This window comes from Camellia sinensis, chromosome 6, assembly GCF_055761805.1.
Source record: "Camellia sinensis isolate YWXY chromosome 6, ASM5576180v1, whole genome shotgun sequence".
Taxonomy (NCBI): Eukaryota; Viridiplantae; Streptophyta; class Magnoliopsida; order Ericales; family Theaceae; genus Camellia; species Camellia sinensis.
In genome coordinates, this window is record NC_138966.1 from 169,824,639 (window position 1) to 169,847,427 (window position 22,789).

The window sequence follows — 22,789 nt, forward strand, 5'->3', positions numbered from 1 at the left end:
CATTTGGTGATTTTGGGGTGTCAACACCTCGAATTTAAGTTTCTTAAGGAACTAGTTTGCCTAAACCGAAATATGGCTCTAACTCACAAACCGGGAAACCGATTGGAGACCCGTCTTCTCCCACAAGTCTCTCGTGCCTAGGCGGTCATGTGAGCCAAGTTTCGTGCCAATCCGACCCCATTTGGTGATTTTGGGGTGTCAACACCTCGAACTTAAGTTTCTTAAGGAACTAGTTTGCCTAAACCGAAATATGGCTCTAACTCCCAAACCGGGAAACCGATTGGAGTCCCGTCTTCTCCCACATGTCTCTCGTGCCTAGGCGGTCGTGTGTGCCAAGTTTCGTGCCAATCCGACCCCATTTGGTGATTTTGGGGTGTCAACACCTCCAATTTAAGTTTCTTAAGGAACTAGTTTGTCTAAACCGAAATATGGTTCTAACTCCCAAACCGGGAAACCGATTGGAGTCCCGTCTTCTCCCACAAGTCTCTCGTGCCTAGGCGGTCGTGTGTGCCAAGTTTCGTGCCAATCAGACCCCATTTGGTGATTTTGGGGTGTCAACACCTCGAATTTAAGTTTCTTAAGGAACTAGTTTGCCTAAACCGAAATATGGCTCTAACTCCCAAACCGGGAAACCGATTGGAGTCCCGTCTTCTCCCACAAGTCTCCCGTGCCTAGGCGGTCGTGTGTGCCAAGTTTCGTGTCAATCCGACCCCGTTGATTAATTTTGGGGCGCCAACACCTCGCATTCAAGTTTTTTAAAGAACTAGTTTGCCTAAACCGAAATATGGCTCTAACTCCCAAACCGAGAAACCAATTGGAGTCCCGTCTTCTCCAACAAGTCTCTCGGGCCTAGGCGGTCGTGTGTGCCAAGTTTCGTGCCAATCCGACCACATTTGGTGATTTTGGGGTGTCAACACCTCGAATTTAAGTTTCTTAAGGAACTAGTTTGCCTAAACCGAAATATGGCTCTAACTCCCAAACCGGGAAACCGATTGGAGTCCCGTCTTCTCCCAAAAGTCTCTCGTGCCTAGGCGGTCGTGTGCGCCAAGTTTCGTGTCAATCCAAACCCGTTGAGTGATTTTGGGGCGCCAACACCTCGCATTCCAGTTTCTTAAGGAACTAGTTTGCCTAAACCGAAATGTGGCTCTAACTCCCAAACCGGGAAACCGATTGGAGTCCCATCTCCTCACACCAGTCTCTCTTGCCTAGGCGGTCGAGTGTGCCAAGTTTCATGCCAATCCGACCCCATTTGGTGATTTTGGGGTGTCAACACCTCGAATTTAAGTTTCTTAAGGAACTAGTTTGCCTAAACTGAAATATGGCTCTAACTCCCAAACCGGGAAACCGATTGGAGTCCCGTCTTCTCCCACAAGTCTCTCGTGCCTAGGCGGTCGTGTGTGCCAACTTTCGTGCCAATCCGACCCCATTTGTTGATTTTGGGGTGTCAACACCTCGAATTTAAGTTTTTAAGGAACTAGTTTGCCTAAATCGAAATATGGCTCTAACTCCCAAACCGGGAAATCGATTGGACTCCCGCCTTCTCCCACAAGTCTCTCGTGCCTAGACGGTCGTGTGTGCCAACTTTCGTGCCAATCCGACCCCATTTGGTGATTTTGGGGTGTCAACACCTCGAATTTAAGTTTCTTAAGGAACTAGTTTGTCTAAACCGAAATATGGCTCTAACTCCCAAACCGGGAAACCGATTGGAGTCCCGTCTTCTCCCACAAATCTCTCGTGCCTAGGCGGTCGTGTGTGCCAAGTTTCGTGCCAATCCGACCCCATTTGTTGATTTTGGGGCGTCAACACCTCGAATTTAAGTTTCTTAAGGAACTAGTTTGCCTAAACCGAAATATGGCTCTAACTCCCAAACCGGGAAACCGATTGGAGTCCCGTCTTTTCCCACATGTCTCTCGTGCCTAGGCGGTCGTGTGTGCCAAGTTTCGTGCCAATCCGACCCCATTTGGTGATTTTGGGGTGTCAACACCTCGAATTTAAGTTTCTTAAGGAACTAGTTTGTCTAAACCGAAATATGGCACTAACTCCCAAACCGGGAAACCGATTGGAGTCCCGTCTTCTCCCACAAGTCTCTCGTGCCTAGGCGGTCGTGTGTGCCAAGTTTCGTGCCAATCCGACCCCATTTGTTGATTTTGGGGTGTCAACACCTCGAATTTAAGTTTCTTAAGGAACTAGTTTGCCTAAACCGAAATATGGCTCTAACTCCCAAACCGGGAAACCGATTGGACTCCCGCCTTCTCCCACAAGTCTCTCGTGCCTAGGCGGTCGTGTGTGCCAAGTTTCGTGCCAATCCGAGCCCATTTGGTGATTTTGGGGTGTCAACACCTCGAATTTAAGTTTCTTAAGGAACTAGTTTGCCTAAACCGAAATATGGCTCTAACTCACAAACCGGGAAACCGATTGGAGTCCCGTCTTCTCCCACAAGTCTCTCGTGCCTAGACGGTCATGTGAGCCAAGTTTCGTGCCAATCCGACCCCATTTGGTGATTTTGGGGTGTTAACACCTCGAACTTAAGTTTCTTAAGGAACTAGTTTGCCTAAACCGAAATATGGCTCTAACTCCCAAACCGGGAAACCGATTGGAGTCCCGTCTTCTCCCACATGTCTCTCGTGCCTAGGCGGTCGTGTGTGCCAAGTTTCGTGCCAATCCGACCCCATTGGGTGATTTTGGGGTGTCAACACCTCGAATTTAAGTTTCTTATGGAACTACTTTGTCTAAACCGAAATATGGTTCTAACTCCCAAACCGGGAAACCGATTGGAGTCCCGTCTTCTCCCACAAGTCTCTCGTGCCTAGGCGGTCGTGTGTGCCAAGTTTCGTGCCAATCAGACACCATTTGGTGATTTTGGTGTGTCAACACCTCGAATTTAAGTTTCTTAAGGAACTAGTTTGCCTAAACCGAAATATGGCTCTAACTCCCAAACCGGGAAACCGATTGGAGTCCCGTCTTCTCCCACAAGTCTCCCGTGCCTAGGCGGTCGTGTGTGCCAAGTTTCGTGTCAATCCGACCCCGTTGATTAATTTTGGGGCGCCAACACCTCGCATTCAAGTTTTTTAAGGAACTAGTTTGCCTAAACCGAAATATGGCTCTAACTCACAAACCGAGAAACCAATTGGAGTCCCGTCTTCTCCCACAAGTCTCTCGGGCCTAGGCGGTCGTGTGTGCCAAGTTTCGTGCCAATCCGACCACATTTGGTGATTTTGGGGTGTCAACACCTCGAATTTAAGTTTCTTAAGGAACTAGTTTGCCTAAACCGAAATATGGCTCTAACTCCCAAACCGGGAAACCGATTGGAGTCCTGTCTTCTCCCAAAAGTCTCTCGTGCCTAGGCGGTCGTGTGTGCCAAGTTTCGTGTCAATCCAACCCCGTTGAGTGATTTTGGGGCGCCAACACCTCGCATTCCAGTTTCTTAAGGAACTAGTTTGCCTAAACCGAAATGTGGCTCTAACTCCCAAACCGGGAAACCGATTGGAGTCCCATCTCCTCACACCAGTCTCTCTTGCCTAGGCGGTCGAGTGTGCCAAGTTTCATGCCAATCCGACCCCATTTGGTGATTTTGGTGTGTCAACACCTCGAATTTAAGTTTCTTAAGGAACTAGTTTGCCTAAACTGAAATATGGCTCTAACTCCCAAACCGGGAAACCGATTGGAGTCCCGTCTTCTCCCACAAGTCTCTCGTGCCTAGGCGGTCGTGTGTGCCAAGTTTCGTGCCAATCCGACCCCATTTGTTGATTTTGGGGTGTCAACACCTCGAATTTAAGTTTCTTAAGGAACTAGTTTGCCTAAACCGAAATATGGCTCTAACTCCCACACCGGGAAACCGATTGGACTCCCGCCTTCCCCCACAAGTCTCTCGTGCCTAGGCGGTCGTGTGTGCCAACTTTCGTGCCAATCCGACCCCATTTGGTGATTTTGGGGTGTCAACACCTCGAATTTAAGTTTCTTAAGGAATTAGTTTGTCTAAACCGTAATATGGCTCTAACTCCCAAACCGGGAAACCGATTGGAGTCCCGTCTTCTCCCACAAGTCTCTCGTGCCTAGGCGGTCGTGTGTGCCAAGTTTCGTGCCAATCCAACCCCATTTGTTGATTTTGGGGTGTCAACACCTCGAATTTAAGTTTCTTAAGGAACTAGTTTGCCTAAACCGAAATGTGGCTCTAACTCCCAAACCGGGAAACCGATTGGATTCCCCCTTTCTCCCACAAGTCTCTCGTGCCTAGGCGGTCGTGTGTGCCAATTTTCGTGCCAATCCGACCCCATTTGGTGATTTTGGGGTGTCAACACCTCGAATTTAAGTTTCTTAAGAAACTAGTTTGCCTAAACCGAAATATGGCTCTGACGCCCAAACCGGGAAACCGATTGGAGTCCGGTCTTCTCCCACAAGTCTCTCGTGCCTAGGTGGTCGTGTGTGCCAAGTTTCGTGCCAATCCGACCCCATTTGGTGATTTTGGGGTGTCAACACCTCGAATTTAAGTTTCTTAAGGAACTAGTTTGCCTAAACCGAAATATGGCTCTAACTCCCAAACCGGGAAACCGATTGGAGTCCCGTCTTCACCCACAAGTCTCTCGTGCCCAGGCGGTCGTGTGTGCCAAGTTTCCTGTCAATCCGACCCCGTTGGGTGATTTTGGGGCGCCAACACCTCGCATTCAAGTTTTTTAAGGAATTAGTTTGCCTAAACCGAAATATGGCTCTAACTCCCAAACCGCGAAACCGATTGGAGTCCCGTCTTCTCCCCCAAGTCTCTCGTGCCTAGGCGGTCGAGTGTGCCAAGTTTCGTGCCAATCCGACCCCATTTGGTGATTTTGGGGTGTCGACACCTCGAAATTATGTTTCTTAAGGAACTAGTTTGCCTAAACCGAAATATGGCTCTAACTCCCAAACCGGAAAACCGATTGGAGTCCCGTCTTCTCCCACAAGTCTCTCGTGCCTAGGCGGTCGTGTGTGCCAAGTTTCGTGCCAATCCGACCCCATTTGGTGATTTTGGGGTGTCAACATCTCGAATTTAAGTTTCTGAAGGAACTAGTTTGCCTAAACCGAAATATGGCTCTAACTCCCAAACCGGGAAACCGATTGGAGTCCCGTCTTCTCCCACAAGTCTCTCGTGCCTAGGCGGTCGTGTGTGCCAAGTTTCGTGCCAATCCGATCCCATTTGGTGATTTTGGGGTGTCAACACCTCGAATTTAAGTTTTTTAAGGAACTAGATTGCCTAAACCAAAATATGGCTCTAACTCCCAAACCGGGTAACCGATTGGAGTCCCGCCTTCTCCCACAAGTCTCTCGTGCCTAGTCGGTCGTGTGTGCCAGGTTTCGTGCCAATCCGACCCCATTTTGTGATTTTGGGGTGTCAACACCTCGAATTTAAGTTTCTTAACGAACTAGTTTGTCTAAACCGAAATATGGATCTAACTCCCAAACCGGGAAACCGATTGGAGTCCCGTCTTCTCCCACAAGTCTCTCGTGCCTAGCCGGTCGTGTGTACCAAGTTTCGTGTCAATCGGACCCCGTTGGGTGATTTTGGGGCGCCAACACCTCGCATTCAAGTTTTTTAAGGAACTAGTTTGCCTAAACCGAAATATGGCTCTATCTCCCAAACCGAGAAACCAATTGGAGTCCCGTCTTATCCCACAAGTCTCTCGTGCCTAGGCGGTCGTGTGTGCCAAGTTTCGTGCCAATCCGACCCCATTTGGTGATTTTGGGGTGTCAACACATCGAATTTAAGTTTGTTAAGGAACTAGTTTGCCTAAATCGAAATATGGGTCTAACTCCTAAACCGGGAAACCGATTGGAGTCCCGTCTGCTCGCACAAGTCTCTCGTGCCTAGGTGGTCGTGTGTGCCAAGTTTCGTGCCAATCCGACCCCCTTTGGTGATTTTGGGGTGTTAAAACCTCGAATTTAAGTTTCTTAAGAAACTAGTTTGCCTAAACCGAAATATGGCTCTAACGCCCGAACCGGGAAACCGATTGGAGTCCCGTCTTCTCCCACAAGTCTCTCGTGCCTAGGCGGTCGGGTGTGCCAAGTTTCGTGCCAATGCGACCCCGTTGGGGTGATTTTGGGCTGTCAACACCTCAAATTCAAGATTTTTAAGGAACTGGTTTGCCTAAACCGAAATATGGCTCTAACTCCCAAACCGGGAAAACGATTGGAGTCCCGTCTTCTCCCACCAGTCTCTCTTGCCTAGGCGGTCGTGTGTGCCAAGTTTCGTGCCAATCGGACCCCATTTGGTGATTTTGGGGTGTCAACACCTCGAATTTAAGTTTCTTATGGAACTAGTTTGCCTAAACCGAAATATGGCTCTAACTCCTAAACCGGGAAACCGATTGGAGTCCCGTCTTCTCCCATAAGTCTCTCGTGCCTGGACGGTCGTGTGTGCCAAGTTTTGTGCCAATCCGACCCCATTTGGTGATTTTGGGGTGTCAACACCTCGAATTTAAGTTTCTTAAGGAACTAGTTTGCCTAAACCGAAATATGGCTCTAACTCCTAAACCGGGAAACCGATTGAAGTCCTGTCTTCTCCCACAAGTTTCTCGTGCCCTGGTGGTCGTGTGTGCCAAGTTTCGTGCCAATCCGGCCCCATTTGGTGATTTTGGGGCGTCAACGAATTCAAGTTTTTTAAGGAACCAGTTTGCCTAAACCGAAATATGTCTCTAACTCCCAAACCGAGAAACCGATTCGAGTCCCGTCTTCTCGCACAAGTCTCTCTTGCCGAGGCGGTCGTGTGTACCAAGTTTCGTGCCAATCCGACCCCATTTGGTTATTTTGGGGTGTCAACACCTCGAATTTAAGTTTCTTATGGAACTAGTTTGCCTAAACCGAAATATGGCTCTAACTCCTAAACCGGGAAACCGATTGGAGTCCCGTCTGCTCCCACAAGTCTCTTGTGCCTAGGTGGTCGTGTGTGCAAAGTTTCGTGCCAATCCGACCCCCTTTGGTGATTTTGGGGTGTTAACACCTCGAATTTAAGTTTCTTGAGGAACTAGTTTGCCTAAACCGAAATATGGCACTAACGCCCAAACCAGGAAACCGATTGGAGTCCCGTCTTCTCCCACAAGTCTCTCATGCCTAGGCGGTCGTGTATGCCATGTTTCGTGCCAATCAGACCCTATTTGGCGATTTTGGCGTGTCAACACCTCGAATTTAAGTTTCTTAAGGAACTAGTTTGCCTAAACCGAAATATGGCTCTAGCTCCCAAACCGGGAAACCGATTGGAGTCCCGTCTTCTCCCACAAGTCTCTCGTGCCTAGGCGGTCGTGTGTGCCAAGTTTCGTGCCAATGCGACCCCGTTGGGGTGATTTTGGGCCGTCAACAACTCGAATTCAAGATTTTTAAGGAACTAGTTTGCCTAAACCGAAATATGGCTCTAACTCCCAAACCAGGAAAACGATTGGAGTCCCGTCTTCTCCCACCAGTCTCTCTTGCCTAGGCGGTCGTGTGTGCCAAGTTTCGTGCCAATCCGACCCCATTTGGTGATTTTGGGGTGTCAACACCTCGAATTTAAGTTTCTTATGGAACTAGTTTGCCTAGACCGAAATATGGCTCTAACTCACAAACCGGGAAACCGATTGGAGTCCCGTCTTCTCCCACAAGTCTCTCGTGCCTAGGCGGTCGTGTGAGCCAAGTTTCGTGCCAATCCGATCCCATTTGGTGAGTTTGGGGTGTCAACACCTCGAACTTAAGTTTCTTAAGGAACAAGTTTGCCTAAACCGAAATATGGCTCTAACTCACAAACCGGGAAACCGATTGGAGTCCCGTCTTCTCCCACAAGTCTCTCGTGCCTAGGCGGTCGTGTGAGCCAAGTTTCGTGCAATCGGACCCCATTTGGTGATTTTCGGGTGTCAACACCTCGAATTTAAGTTTCTTATGGAACTAGTTTGCCTAAACCGATATATGGCTCTAACTCCTAAACCGGGAAACCGATTGGAGTCCCGTCTTCTCCCACAAGTCTCTCGTGCCTGGGCGGTCGTGTGTGCCAAGTTTCGTGCCAATCCGACCCCATTTGGTGATTTTGGGGTGTGAACACCTCGAATTTAAGTTTCTTAAGGAACTAGTTTGCCTAAACCGAAATATGGCTCTAACTCCTAAACCGGGAAACCGATTGAAGTCCCGTCTTCTCCCACAAGTCTCTCGTGCCTTGGTGGTCGTGTGGGCCAAGTTTCGTGCCAATCTGACCCCATTTGGTGATTTTGGGGCGTCAACGAATTCAAGTTTTTTAAGGAACCAGTTTGCCTAAACCGAAATATGGCTCTAACGCCCAAATCGGGAAACCGATTGGAGTCCCGTCTTCTCCCACAAGTCTCTCATGCCTAGGCGGTCGTGTGTGCCAAGTTTCGTGCCAATCAGACCCCATTTGGTGATTTTGGCGTGTCAACACCTCGAATTTAAGTTTCTTAAGGAACTAGTTTGCCTAAACCGAAATATGGCTCTAACTCCCAAACCGGGAAACCGATTGGAGTCCTGTCTTCTCCCACAAGTCTCTCGTGCCTAGGCGGTCGTGTGTGCCAAGTTTCGTGCCAATGCGACCCCGTTGGGGTGATTTTGGGCCGTCAACAACTCGAATTCAAGATTTTTAAGGAACTAGTTTGCCTAAACCGAAATATGGCTCTAACTCCCAAACCGGGAAAACGATTGGAGTCCCGTCTTCTCCCACCAGTCTCTCTTGTCTAGGCGGTCGTGTGTGCCAAGTTTCGTGCGAATCCGACCCCATTTGGTGATTTTGGGGTGTCAACACCTCGACTTTAAGTTTCTTATGGAACTAGTTTCCCTAAACCGAAATATGGCTCTAACTCACAAACCGGGAAACCGATTGCAGTCCTGTCTTCTACCACAAGTCTCTCGTGCCTAGGCGGTCGTGTGAGCCAAGTTTCGTGCCAATCCGACCCCATTTGGTGATTTTGGAGTGTCAACACCTCGAACTTAAGTTTCTTAAGGAACTAGTTTGCCTAAACCGAAATATGGCTCTAACTCACAAACCGGGAAACCGATTGGAGTCCCGTCTTCTCCCACAAGTCTCTCGTGCCTAGGCGGTCGTGTGAGCCAAGTTTCGTGCCAATTCGACCCCATTTGGAGATTTTGGGGTGTCAACACCTCGAACTTAAGTTTCTTAAGGAACTAGTTTGCCTAAAACGAAATATGGCTCTAACTCCCAAACCGAGAAACCGATTGGAGTCCCGTCCCGTCTTCTCCCACAAGTCTCTCTTGCCTAGCCGGTCGTGTGTGCCAAGTTTCGTGCCAATCCGACAACATTTGGTGATTTTGGGGTGTCAACACCTCGAATTTAAGTTTCTTAAGGAACTAGTTTCCCTAAACCAAAATATGGCTCTAACTCCCAAACCGGGAAACCGATTGGAGTCCCGTCTTCTCCCACAAGTCTCGCGTGCCTAGTCGGTCGTGTGTGCCAAGTTTCGTGCCAATCCGACCCCATTTGGTGATTTTGGGGTGTCAACACCTCGAATTTAAGTTTCTAAAGGAAGTAGTTTGCCTAAACCGAAATATGGCTCTAACTCCCAAACTGAGAAACCGATTGGAGGCCCGTCTTCTCCCACAAGTCTCTCGTGCCTAGGCGGTCGTGTGTGCAAAGTTTCGTGCCAATCCGACCCCATTTGGTGATTTTGGGGTGTCAACACCTCAAATTTAAGTTTCTTAAGGAACTAGTTTGCCTAAACCGAAATATGGCTCTAACTCCCAAACCGGGAAACCGATTGGAGTCCCGTCTTCTCACACAAGTCTCTCGTGCCTAGGCGGTCGTGTGTGCCATGTTTCGTGCCAATCCGACCCCATTTGGTGATTTTGGGGTGTCAACACCTCGAATTTAAGTTTCTTAAGGAACTAGTTTCCCTAAACTTAAATATGGCTCTAACTCCCAAACCGGGAAACCGATTGGAGTCCCGTCTTCTCACACAAGTCTCTCGTGCCTCGGCGGTCGTGTGTGCCAAGTTTCGTGCAAATCCGACCCCATTTGGTGATTTTGGGGTGTCAACACCTCGAATTTAAGTTTCTTAAGGAACTAGTTTGCCTAAACCGAAATTTGGCTCTAACTCCTAAATCGGGAAACCGATTGGAGTCCCGTCTTCTCCCACAAGTCTCTCGTGCCTAGGTGGTCGTGTGTGCCAAGTTTCGTGCCAATCCGACCCCATTTGGTGATTTTGGGGTGTTAACACCTCGAATTTAAGTTTCTTAAGGAACTAGTTTGCCTAAACCGAAATATGGCTCTAACTCCCAAACCGGGAAACCGATTGGAGTCCCGTCTTCTCCCACAAGTCTCTCGTGCCTAGGCGGTCGTGTGTGCCAAGTTTCGTGTCAATCCGACCCCGTTGGGTGATTTTGGGGCGCCAACACCTCGCATTCAAGTTTTTTAAGGAACTAGTTTGCCTAAACCGAAATATGGCTCTAACTCCCAAACCGAGAAACCGATTGGAGTCCCGTCTTCTCCCACAAGTCTCTCTTGCCTAGGCGGTCGTGTGTGCCACGTTTCGTGCCAACCCGACCCCATTTGGTGATTCTGGGGTGTCAACACCTCGAATTTAAGTTTCTTAAGGAACTAGTTTCCCTAAACCGAAATATGGCTCTAACTCCCAAACCGAGAAACCGATTGGAGTCCCGTCTTCTCCCACAAGTCTCTCGTGCCTAGGTGGTCATGTGTGCCAAGTTTCGTGCCAATCCGACCCCATTTGGTGATTTTGGGGTGTCAACATCCCGAATTTAAGTTTCTTAAGGAACTAGTTTGCCTAAACCGAAATATGGCTCTAACTCCCAAACCGGGAAACCGATTGGAGTCCCGTCTTCTCCCACAAGTCTCTCGTGCCTAGGCGGTCATGTGTGCCAAGTTTCGTGCCAATCCGACCCCATTTGGTGATTTTGGGGTGTCAACATCTCGAATTTAAGTTTCTTAAGGAACTAGTCTGCCTAAACCGAAATATGGCTCTAACTCCCAAACCGGGAAACCGATTGGAGTCCCGCCTTCTCCCACTAGTCTCTCGTGCCTAGGCGGTCGTGTGTGCCAAGTTTCGTGCTAATCCGACCCCATTTGGTGATTTTGGGGTGTCAACACCTCGAATTTAAGTTTCTTAAGGAAGTGGTTTGCCTAAACCGAAATATGGCTCTAACTCCCAAACCTGGAAACCGATTGGAGTCCCGTCTTCTCCCACAAGTCTCTCGTGCCTAGGCGGTCGTGTGTGCCAAGTTTCGTGTCAATCCGACCCCGTTGGGTGATTTTGGGGCGCCAACACCTCGCATTCAAGTTTTTTAAGGAACTAGTTTGCCTAAACCGAAATATGGCTCTAACTCCCAAACCGAGAAACCGATGGGAGTCCCGTCTTCTCCCACAAGTCTCTCGTGCCTAGGCGGTCGTGTGTGCCAAGTTTCCTGCCAATCCGACCCCCGTTGGTTGATTTTGGGGTGTCAACACCTCAAATTTAAGTTTCTTAAGGAACTAGTTTGCCTAAACCGAAATATGGCTCTAACTCCCAAACCGGGAAACCGATTGGAGTCCCGTCTTCTCCCACAAGTCTCTCTTGCCTAGGCGGTCGTGTGTGCCAAGTTTCGTGCCAATTCGACCCCATTTGTTGATTTTGGGGTGTCAACACCTCGAATTTAAGTTTCTTAAGGAACTAGTTTCCCTAAACCGAAATATGGCTCTAACTCCCAAACCGAGAAACCGATTGGAGTCCCGTCTTCTCCCAGAAGTCTCTCGTGCCTAGGCGGTCGTGTGTGCCAAGTTTCGTGCCAATCCGACCCCATTTGGTGATTTTGGGGTGTCAACATCTCGAATTAATTTTCTTAAGGAACTAGTCTGCCTAAACCGAAATATGGCTCTAACTCCCAAACCGGGAAACCGATTGGAGTCCCGCCTTCTCCCACAAGTCTCTCGTGCCTAGGCGGTCGTGTGTGCCATGTTTCGTGCTAATCCGACCCCATTTGGTGATTTTGGGGTGTCAACACCTCGAATTTAAGTTTCTTAAGGAAGTGGTTTGCCTAAACCGAAATATGGCTCTAACTCCCAAACATGGAAACCGATTGCAGTCCCGTCTTCTCCCACAAGTCTCTCGTGCCTAGGCGGTCGTGTGTGCCAAGTTTCGTGTCAATCCGACCCCGTTGGGTGATTTTGGGGCGCCAACACCTCGCATTCAAGTTTTTTAAGGAACTAGTTTGCCTAAACCGAAATATGGCTCTAACTCCCAAACCGAGAAACCGATGGGAGTCCCGTCTTCTCCCACAAGTCTCTCGTGCCTAGGCGGTCGTGTGTGCCAAGTTTCCTGCCAATCCGACCACCGTTGGTTGATTTTGGGGTGTCAACACCTCAAATTTAAGTTTCTTAAGGAACTAGTTTGCCTAAACCGAAATATGGCTCTAACTCCCAAACCGGGAAACCGATTGGAGTCCCGTCTTCTCACACAAGTCTCTCGTGCCTAGGCGGTCGTGTGTGCCAAGTTTCGTGCCAATCCGACCCCATTTGGTGATTTTGGGGTGTCAACACCTCGAATTTAAGTTTCTTAAGGAACTAGTTTCCCTAAACTGAAATATGGCTCTAACTCCCAAACCGGGAAACCGATTGGAGTCCCGTCGTCTCACACAAGTCTCTCGTGCCTCGGCGGTCGTGTGTGCCAAGTTTCGTGCCAATCCGACCCCATTTGGTGATTTTGGGGTGTCAACACCTCGAATTTAAGTTTCTTAAGGAACTAGTTTGCCTAAACCGAAATATGGCTCTAACTCCCAAACCGGGAAACCGATTGGAATCCCGTCTTCTCACACAAGTCTCTCGTGCCTAGGCGGTCGTGTGAGCCAAGTTTCGTGCCAATCCGACCCCATTTGGTGATTTTGGGGTGTCAACACCTCGAATTTAAGTTTCTTAAGGAACTAGTTTCCCTAAACTGAAATATGGCTCTAACTCCCAAACCGGGAAACCGATTGGAGTCCCGTCTTCTCACACAAGTCTCTCGTGCCTCGGCGGTCGTGTGTGCCAAGTTTCGTGCCAATCCGACCCCATTTGGTGATTTTGGGGTGTCAACACCTCGAATTTAAGTTTCTTAAGGAACTAGTTTGCCTAAACCGAAATATGGCTCTAACTCCGAAATCGGGAAACTGATTGGAGTCCCGTCTTCTCCCACAAGTCTCTCGTGCCTAGGTGGTCGTGTGTGCCAAGTTTCGTGCCAATCCGACCCCATTTGGTGATTTTGGGGTGGTAACACCTCGAATTTAAGTTTCTTAAGGAACTAGTTTGCCTAAACCGAAATATGGCTCTAACTCCCAAACCGGGAAACCGATTGGAGTCCCGTCTTCTCCAACAAGTCTCTCGTGCCTAGGCGGTCGTGTGTGCCAAGTTTCGTGCCAATCCGACCCCATTTGGTGATTTTGGGGTGTCAACACCTCGAATTTAAGTTTCTTAAGGAACTAGTTTGCCAAAACCGAAATATGGCTCTAACTCCCAAACCGGGAAACCAATTGGAGTCCCGTCTTCTCACACCAGTCTCTCTTGCCTAGGCGGTCGTGTGTGCCAAGTTTCGTGCCAATCCGACCCCATTTGGTGATTTTGGGGTGTCAACACCTCGAATTTAAGTTTCTTGAGGAACTAGTTTGCCTAAACCGAAATATGGCTCTAACTCCCAAACCGGGAAACCGATTGGAGTCCCGTCTTCTCCCACAAGTCTCTCGTGCCTAGGCGGTCGTGTGTGCCAAGTTTCGTGTCAATCCGACCCCGTTGGGTGATTTTGGGGCGCCAACACCTCACATTCAAGTTTTTTAAGGAACTAGTTTGCCTAAACCGAAATATGGCTCTAACACCCAAACCGAGAAATCGATTGGAGTCCCGTCTTCTCCCACAAGTCTCTCTTGCCTAGGCGGTCGTGTGTGCCAAGTTTCGTGCCAATTCGACCCCATTTGTTGATTTTGGGGTGTCAACACCTCGAATTTAAGTTTCTTAAGGAACTAGTTTCCCTAAACCGAAATATGGCTCTAACTCCCAAACCGAGAAACCGATTGGAGTCCCGTCTTCTCCCAGAAGTCTCTCGTGCCTAGGCGGTCGTGTGTGCCAAGTTTCGTGCCAATCCGACCCCATTTGGTGATTTTGGGGTGTCAACATCTCGAATTTAAGTTTCTTAAGGAACTAGTCTGCCTAAACCGAAATATGGCTCTAACTCCCAAACCGGGAAACCGATTGGAGTCCCGCCTTCTCCCACAAGTCTCCTGTGCCTAGGCGGTCGTGTGTGCCAAGTTTCGTGCTAATCCGACCCCATTTGGTGATTTTGGGGTGTCAACACCTCGAATTTAAGTTTCTTAAGGAAGTGGTTTGCCTAAACCGAAATATGGCTCTAACTCCCAAACCTGGAAACCGATTGGAGTCCCGTCTTCTCCCACAAGTCTCTCGTGCCTAGGCGGTCGTGTGTGCCAAGTTTCGTGTCAATCCGACCCCGTTAGGTGATTTTGGGGCGCCAACACCTCGCATTCAAGTTTTTTAAGGAACTAGTTTGCCTAAACCGAAATATGGCTCTAACTCCCAAACCGAGAAACCGATGGGAGTCCCGTCTTCTCCCACAAGTCTCTCGTGCCTAGGCGGTCGTGTGTGCCAAGTTTCCTGCCAATCCGACCCCCGTTGGTTGATTTTGGGGTGTCAACACCTCAAATTTAAGTTTCTTAAGGAACTAGTTTGCCTAAACCGAAATATGGCTCTAACTCCCAAACCGGGAAACCGATTGGAGTCCCGTCTTCTCACACAAGTCTCTCGTGCCTAGGCGGTCGTGTGTGCCAAGTTTCGTGCCAATCCGACCCCATTTGGTGATTTTGGGGTGTCAACACCTCGAATTTAAGTTTCTTAAGGAACTAGTTTCCCTAAACTGAAATATGGCTCTAACTCCAAAACCGGGAAACCGATTGGAGTCCCGTCGTCTCACACAAGTCTCTCGTGCCTCGGCGGTCGTGTGTGCCAAGTTTCGTGCCAATCCGACCCCATTTGGTGATTTTGGGGTGTCAACACCTCGAATTTAAGTTTCTTAAGGAACTAGTTTGCCTAAACCGAAATATGGCTCTAACTCCCAAACCGGGAAACCGATTGGAGTCCCGTCTTCTCACACAAGTCTCTCGTGCCTAGGCGGTCGTGTGAGCCAAGTTTCGTGCCAATCCGACCCCATTTGGTGATTTTGGGGTGTCAACACCTCGAATTTAAGTTTCTTAAGGAACTAGTTTCCCTAAACTGAAATACGGCTCTAACTCCCAAACCGGGAAACCGATTGGAGTCCCGTCTTCTCACACAAGTCTCTCGTGCCACGGCGGTCGTGTGTGCCAAGTTTCGTGCCAATCCGACCCCATTTGGTGATTTTGGGGTGTCAACACCTCGAATTTAAGTTTCTTAAGGAACTAGTTTGCCTAAACTGAAATATGGCTCTAACTCCGAAATCGGGAAACTGATTGGAGTCCCGTCTTCTCCCACAAGTCTCTCGTGCCTAGGTGGTCGTGTGTGCCAAGTTTCGTGCCAATCCGACCCCATTTGGTGATTTTGGGGTGTTAACACCTCGAATTTAAGTTTCTTAAGGAACTAGTTTGCCAAAACCGAAATATGGCTCTAACTCCCAAACCGGGAAACCGATTGGAGTCCCGTCTTCTCCCACAAGTCTCTCGTGCCTAGGCGGTCATGTGTGCCAAGTTTCGTGCCAATCCGACCCCATTTGGTGATTTTGGGGTGTCAACACCTCGAATTTAAGTTTCTTAAGGAACTAGTTTGCCTAAACCGAAATGTGGCTCTAACTCCCAAACCGGGAAACCGATTGGAGTCCCGTCTTCTCCCACAAGTCTCTCGTGCCTAGGCGGTCTTGTGTACCATGTTTTTTGTCAATAAGACCCCGTTGGGTGATATTGGGGCGCCAACACCTCGCATTCAAATTTTTTAAGGAACTAGTTTGCCTAAACCGAAATATGGCTCTAACTCCCAAACCGAGAAACCGATTGGAGTCCCGTCTTCTCCAACAAGTCTCTCGTGCCTAGGCGGTCGTGTGTGCCAAGTTTCGTGCCAATCCGACCCCATTTGGTGATTTTGTGGTGTCAACACCTCGAATTTAAGTTTCTTAAGGAACTAGTTTGCCAAAACCGAAATATGGCTCTAACTCCCAAACCGGGAAACTAATTGGAGTCCCGCCTTCTCACACCAGTCTCTCTTGCCTAGGCGGTCGTGTGTGCCAAGTTTCGTGCCAATCCGACCCCATTTGGTGATTTTGGGGTGTCAACACCTCGAATTTAAGTTTCTTGAGGAACTAGTTTCCCTAAACCGAAATATGGCTCTAACTCCCAAACCGGGAAACCGATTGGAGTCCCGTCTTCTCCCACAAGTCTCTCGCGCCTAGGCGGTCGTGTGTGCCAAGTTTCGTGCCAATCCGTCCCCGTTGGGTGATTTTGGGGCGCCAACACCTCGAATTTAAGTTTCTTAAGGAACTAGTTTGCCTAAACCGATATATGGCTCTAACTCCCAAACCGGGAAACCGATTGGAGTCCCATCTTCTCCCACAAGTCTCTCGTGCCTAGGCGGTCGTGTGTGCCAAGTTTCGTGTCAATCCGACCCCATTGGGTGATTTTGGGGCGCCAACACCTCGCATTCAAGTTTTTTAAGGAACTAGTTTGCCTAAACCTAAATATGGCTCTAACTCCCAAACTGAGAAACCGATTGGAGTCCCGTCTTCTCCCACAAGTCTCTCTTGCCTAGGCGGTCATGTGTACCAAGTTTCGTACCAATCCGACCCCATTTGGTGATTTTGGGGTGTCAACACCTCGAATTTAAGTTTCTTAAGGAACTAGTTTCCCTAAACCGAAATATGGATCTAACTCCCAAACCGAGAAACCGATTGGAGTCCCGTCTTCTCCCACAAGTCCCTCGTGCCTAGGCGGTCGTGTGTGCCAAGTTTCGTGCCAATCCGACCGCATTTGGTAATTTTGGGGTGTCAACACCTCGAATTTAAGTTTCTTAAGGAACTAGTTTGCCTAAACCGAAATATGGCTCTAACTCCCAGACCGGGAAACTGATTGGAGTCCCGTCTTCTCCCACAAGTCCCTCGTGCCTAGGCGGTCGTGTGTACCTTGTTTTGTGTCAATCCGACCCCGTTGGGTGATTTTGGGGCGCCAACACCTCGCATTCAAGTTTTTTAAGGAACTAGTTTGCCTAAACCGAAATATGGCTCTAACTCCCAAACCAAGAAACCGATTGAAGTTCTGTCTTCTCCAACAAGTCTGCCGTACCTAGCCGGTCGTGTGTGCCAAGTTTCGTGCCAATCCGACCCCATTTGGTGATTTTGGTGTGTCAACACCTCGAATTTAAGTTTCTTAAGGAACTAGTTTGCCAAAACCGAAATATGGCTCTAACTCCCAAACCGGGAAACCAATTGGAGTCCCGTCTTCTCACACCAGTCTCTCTTGCCTAGACGGTCGTGTGTGCCAAGTTTCGTGCCAATCCGACCCCATTTGGTGATTTTGGGGTGTCAACACCTCGAATTTAAGTTTCTTGAGGAACTAGTTTGCCTAAACCGAAATATGGCTCTAACTCCCAAACCGGGAAACCGATTGGAGTCCCGTCTTCTCCCACAAGTCTCTCGTTCCTAGGCAGTCGTGTGTGCCAAGTTTCGTGTCAATCCGACCCCGTTGGGTGATTTTGGGGCGCCAACACCTCGCATTCAAGTTTTTTAAGGAACTAGATTGCCTAAACCGAAATATGGCTCTAACTCCCAAACCGAGAAACCGATTGGAGTCCCGTCTTCTCCCACAAGTCTCTCTTGCCTAGGCGGTCGTGTGTGCCAAGTTTCGTGCCAATCCGACCCCATTTGGTGATTTTGGGGGGTCAACACCTCGAATTTAAGTTTCTTAAGGAACTAGTTTCCCTAAACCGAAATATGGCTCTAACTCCCAAACCAGGAAACCGATTGGAGTCCCGTCTTCTCCGACAAGTCTCTCATGCCTAGGCGGTCGTGTGTGCCAAGTTTCGTGCCAATCCGACCCCATTTGGTGATTTTGGGGTGTCAACACCTCGAATTTAAGTTTCTTAAGAAACTAGTTTCCCTAAACCGAAATATGGCTCTAACTCCCAAACCAGGAAACCGATTGGAGTCCCGTCTTCTCCGACAAGTCTCTCATGCCTAGGCGGTCGTGTGTGCCAAATTTCGTGCCAATCCGACCCCATTTGGTGATTTTGGGGTGTCAACATCTCGAATTTAAGTTTCTTAAGGAACTAGTTTGCCTAAATCGAAATATGGCTCTAACTCCCAAACCGAGAAACCGATTGGAGTCCCGTCTTCTCCCACAAGTCTCTCGTGCCTAGGCGGTCGTGTGTGGCAAGTTTCGTGCCAATCCGACCCCATTTGGTGATTTTGGGGTGTCAACACCTCGAATTTAAGTTTCTTAAGGAACTAGTTTGCCTAAACCGAAATACGGCTCTAACTCCCAAACCGGGAAACCGATTGGAGTCCCGTCTTCTCCCACAAGTCTCTCGTGCCTAGGCGGTCGTGTGTGCCAAGTTTCGTGCCAATCCGACCCCATTTGGTGATTTTGGGGTGTCCACACCTCGAATTTAAGTTTCTTAAGGAAGTAGTTTCCCTAAACCGAAATATGACTCTAACTCCCAAACCGGGAAACCGATTGGACTCCTGTCTTCTCCCACAAGTCTCTCGTGCCTACGCGGTCGTGTGTGCCAAGTTTCGTGTCAATCCGACCCCGTTGGCTGATTTTGGGGCGCCAACACCTCGCATTCAAGTTTTTTAAGGAACTAGTTTGCCTAAACCGAAATATGGCTCTAACTCCCAAACCGAGAAACCGATTGGAGTCCCGTCTTCTCCCACAAGTCTCTCGTGCCTAGGCGGTCGTGTATGCCAAGTTTCGTGCCAATCCGACCCCCGTTGGGTGATTTTGGGGTGTCAACACCACGAATTTAAGTTTCTTAAGGAACTAGTTTGCCTAAACCGAGATATGGCTCTAACTCTCAAACCGGCAAACCGATTGGAGTCCCGTCTTCTGACACAAGTCTCTCGTGCCTCGGCGGTCGTGTGTGCCAAGTTTCGTGACAATCCGACCCCATTTGGTGATTTTGGGGTGTCAACACCTCGAATTTAAGTTTCTTAAGGAACTAGTTTGCCTAAACCGAAATATGGCTCTAACTCCCAAATCGGGAAACCGATTGGAGTCCCGTCTTCTCCCACCAGTCTCTCGTACCTAGGCGGTCGTGTGTGCCAAGTTTCGTGCCAATCCGACCCCATTTGGTGATTTTGGGGTGTCAACACCTCGAAATTAAGTTTCTTAAGGAACTAGTTTGCCTAAACCGAAATATGGCTCTAACTCCTAAACCGGGAAACCGATTGGAGTCTCGTCTTCTCCCACAAGTCTCTCGTGCCTAGGTGGTCGTGTGTGCCAAGTTTCGTGCCAATCCGACCCCATTTGGTGATTTTGGGGTGTTAACACCTCAAATTTAAGTTTCTTAAGGAACTAGTTTGCCTAAACCGAAATATGGCTCTAACTCCCAAACCGGGAAACCGATTGGAGTCCCGTCTTCTCCCACAAGTCTCTCGTGCCTAGGCGGTCGTGTGTGCCAAGTTTCGTGCCAATCCGACCCCATTTGGTGATTTTGGGGTGTCAACATCTCGAATTTAAGTTTCTTAAGGAACTAGTTTGCCTAAACCGAAATAAGGCTCTAACTCCGAAACCGGGAAACCGATTGGAGTCCCGTCTTCTCCAACAAATCTCTCGTGCCTAGGCGGTCGTGTGTGCCAAGTTTCGTGCCAATCCGACCCCATTTGGTGATTTTGGGGTGTCAACACCTCGAATTTAAGTTTCTTAAGGAACTAGTTTGCCAAAACCGAAATATGGCTCTAACTCCCAAACTGGGAAACCAATTGGAGTCCCGTCTTCTCACACCAGTCTCTCTTGCCTAGGCGGTCGTGTGTGCCAAGTTTCGTGCCAATCCGACCCCATTTGGTGATTTTGGGGTGTCAACACCTCGAATTTAAGTTTCTTAAGGAACTAGTTTGCCTAAACCGAAATATGGCTCTAACTCCCAAACCGGGAAACCGATTGGAGTCTCGTCTTCTCCCTCAAGTCTCTCGTGCCTAGGTGGTCGTGTGTGCCAAGTTTCGTGCCAATCCGACCCCATTTGGTGATTTTGGGGGGTCAACACCTCGAATTTAAGTTTCTTAAGGGACTGGTTTGCCTAAACCGAAATATAGCTCTAACTCCCAAACCGGGAAACCGATTGGAGTCCCGTCTTCTCACACAAGTCTCTCGTGCCTTGGCGGTCGTGTGTGCCAAGTTTCGTGCCAATCCGACCCCATTTGGTGATTTTGGGGTGTCAACACCTCGAATTTAAGTTTCTTAAGGGACTGGTTTGCCTAAACCGAAATATGGCTCTAACTCCCAAACCGGGAAACCGATTGGAGTCCCGTCTTCTCCCACAAGTCTCTCGTGCCTAGGCGGTCGTGTGTGCCAAGTTTCGTGCCAATCCGACCCCGTTTGATATTTTGGGCCGTCAACACCTCGAATTCAAGTTTTTTAAGGAACTAGTTTGCCTAAACCGAAATATGGCTCTAACTCCCAAACCGGGAAACCGATTGGAGTCCCGTCTTCTCCCACAAGTCTCTCGTGCCTAGGCGGTCGTGTGTGCCAAGTTTCGTGCCAATCCGACCCCGTTTGATATTTTGGGCCGTCAACACCTCGAATTCAAGTTTTTTAAGGAACTAGTTTGCCTAAACCGAAATATGGCTCTAACTCCCAAACCGGGAAACCGATTGGAGTCCCATCTTCTCTCACAAGTCTCTCGTGCCTAGGCGGTCGTGTGTGCCAAGTTTCGTGCCAAACTGACCCCTTTTGGTGATTTTGGGACGTTAACACCTCGAAGTCAATTTTTTTAAAGAAATAGTTTGCCTAAAGTGAAATCCATCTCTAACTCCTAATCCGGGAACCCAATTTGAGTCCCGTCTTCTCTCACATCTCTATTAGCTTAGAATTCAAAGAATGCAAATATACATCTTAGCTTAGAATGTAAAGTTACATTTTATACCTGATCTTCTGGTGGTGGTGTATATGGATTCTCGTCTTCTGCAGATTCCCTAAATGCCCGGTGGCCACTCGATGCATCAGGAGCCTATGATAGTCAACGCATAATGTTTTAATCATATTCGAATTTTATACATAATGTTGTGTGACAATTTAACTATCAAACAATTTAATTTATATCGAACCTGTCTGTTAGGATCCACACTTGCCCCCTGTGACACAAAGGCCATCATCTCAGCTCTCAGCTGCTGTAAATGTGTAGAGAACTCTGCTCTCATCTCCTCCCTCAGCTCCTCCCTCAACTCATCCCTTAGCTCCGCACAAACCTGCTGGGTGATCTAAACAATAGTCGATGGCTGGGGTGCTGACTGTGATGGCCCTGCACCATCTTTATACACTGCTCTCCGAGGCACAGTTCTCCCGTATGTGTGACAATATCCATGATTGTCATGACCTATCAACTCATGGAAAATGGCATTCCTAGCCTCCAAAGTTCGACAATCCTCAGGTAGCATAGAGAGTTGGCCATTAAACTCATCCTATATTGAATAAGAAATACAAGTATATGCCAAATTAAGATATTTAACACAAATAATAAAAAATAAACTTTAAATACAATCAAAGGTCTTTGGAAACTACCAAGGTGTGGATAACCTCTGGGTCATCTGCTCTACGTGTCATAAGCCAAACATTCATCTTATCAGTAGACTCCCCCTTATTAGTCATCTACATTTTTTTAGAAATATGAAAATTAGAATCCAAATAATTTGTAAATATACAATGTTTATTTATATACAAAAATAAAACAGTAAAATATAAACCTCATGCTGTATCTGAGCGAAAGTAGTACGCCCTGTGGTATGAGCTATGCCGTGAGCTCGCCGATTTTTAGCGTTCCTAGTTGCGATTTTCTATAATAGGTTCAACAAATGTAAGTATATAAATATGATTTGTACGTTTACATATCATACATATAACTTATTTGTATACCTCAGCATCGGAAGTACGCCAATACTCCACAAGTTCTTCCCACTGGCTTGGCACAATGTGCAAAGGAACATCATCCTTAAGATTAGGGTCTTCACTTCTAGGCTTGAAATACTTACACTTAATCTTATTCTTGTGATCCTTCCATATGCTGTTACAGTTTTTCATGCAGATTGGCTTGTACTCCTCTTGACATATATTCAAATTGTCCTATAAAACACAATTTCAAGGTTTAAATAATAATAACACAATTTTGGAATTTAAATTTTTGGAGAAAAATATACTTTTACCTTCACATCCTTCCAGATAGCATCAAGAATATCATCAAGCACAGTGTTCCAGTTAAGAAAAGTAAGAGGAACAATGTTAGACACGTTAATGCCAAGTTGAGTAGTTAACTTAGACACGTTATCCCCTATTGGACAGTAATTTTCATCAAATTGTATTGTAGACGCGCCTGCGTGGGGCCCTCGCTACAGTTCGGACTCGATTTGTGTCACGGTTCTAAATCTGAACCAAAGAGTCCAAATCTGGCAAATCGTTTTGAGAAAACAGATTTTAGGAAAGAAGTGCCAAACATGGATTGCTTTGCCAGATACAGAGTCGCCACCTAAATATTTTTTATGGGGGAATTTAGGAAACCCTGACTCGGTGCCGAAGGCCACATGTCCATCATCACCGGAGTTGTCTCGGCTCAGGAGCTAGGGTACGATTGGGGAAGGTCAGCTATGAGCACCCCCTCTCGCCCGATCCGAAGATCGGCCTCTACTAACCGTGATATCCATTT

The 22,789-nt window shown here is 48.1% G+C and overlaps 1 long non-coding RNA gene across 1 annotated transcript in view; it reads right to left on the minus strand.

The window, feature by feature from the left end:
- Positions 1-21,477, minus strand: part of LOC145792461 (uncharacterized) — a 35,911-nt gene extending 14,434 nt beyond the window's left edge. The window contains exons 1-2 of the long non-coding RNA XR_014331860.1: positions 21,201-21,477; positions 21,020-21,103 (exon numbers count right to left, since the gene is read on the minus strand). This is a non-coding gene — a long non-coding RNA (uncharacterized LOC145792461). The remainder of the gene's footprint in view (positions 1-21,019; positions 21,104-21,200) is intronic.
- Between the last annotated feature and the right edge of the window lie 1,312 nt (positions 21,478-22,789).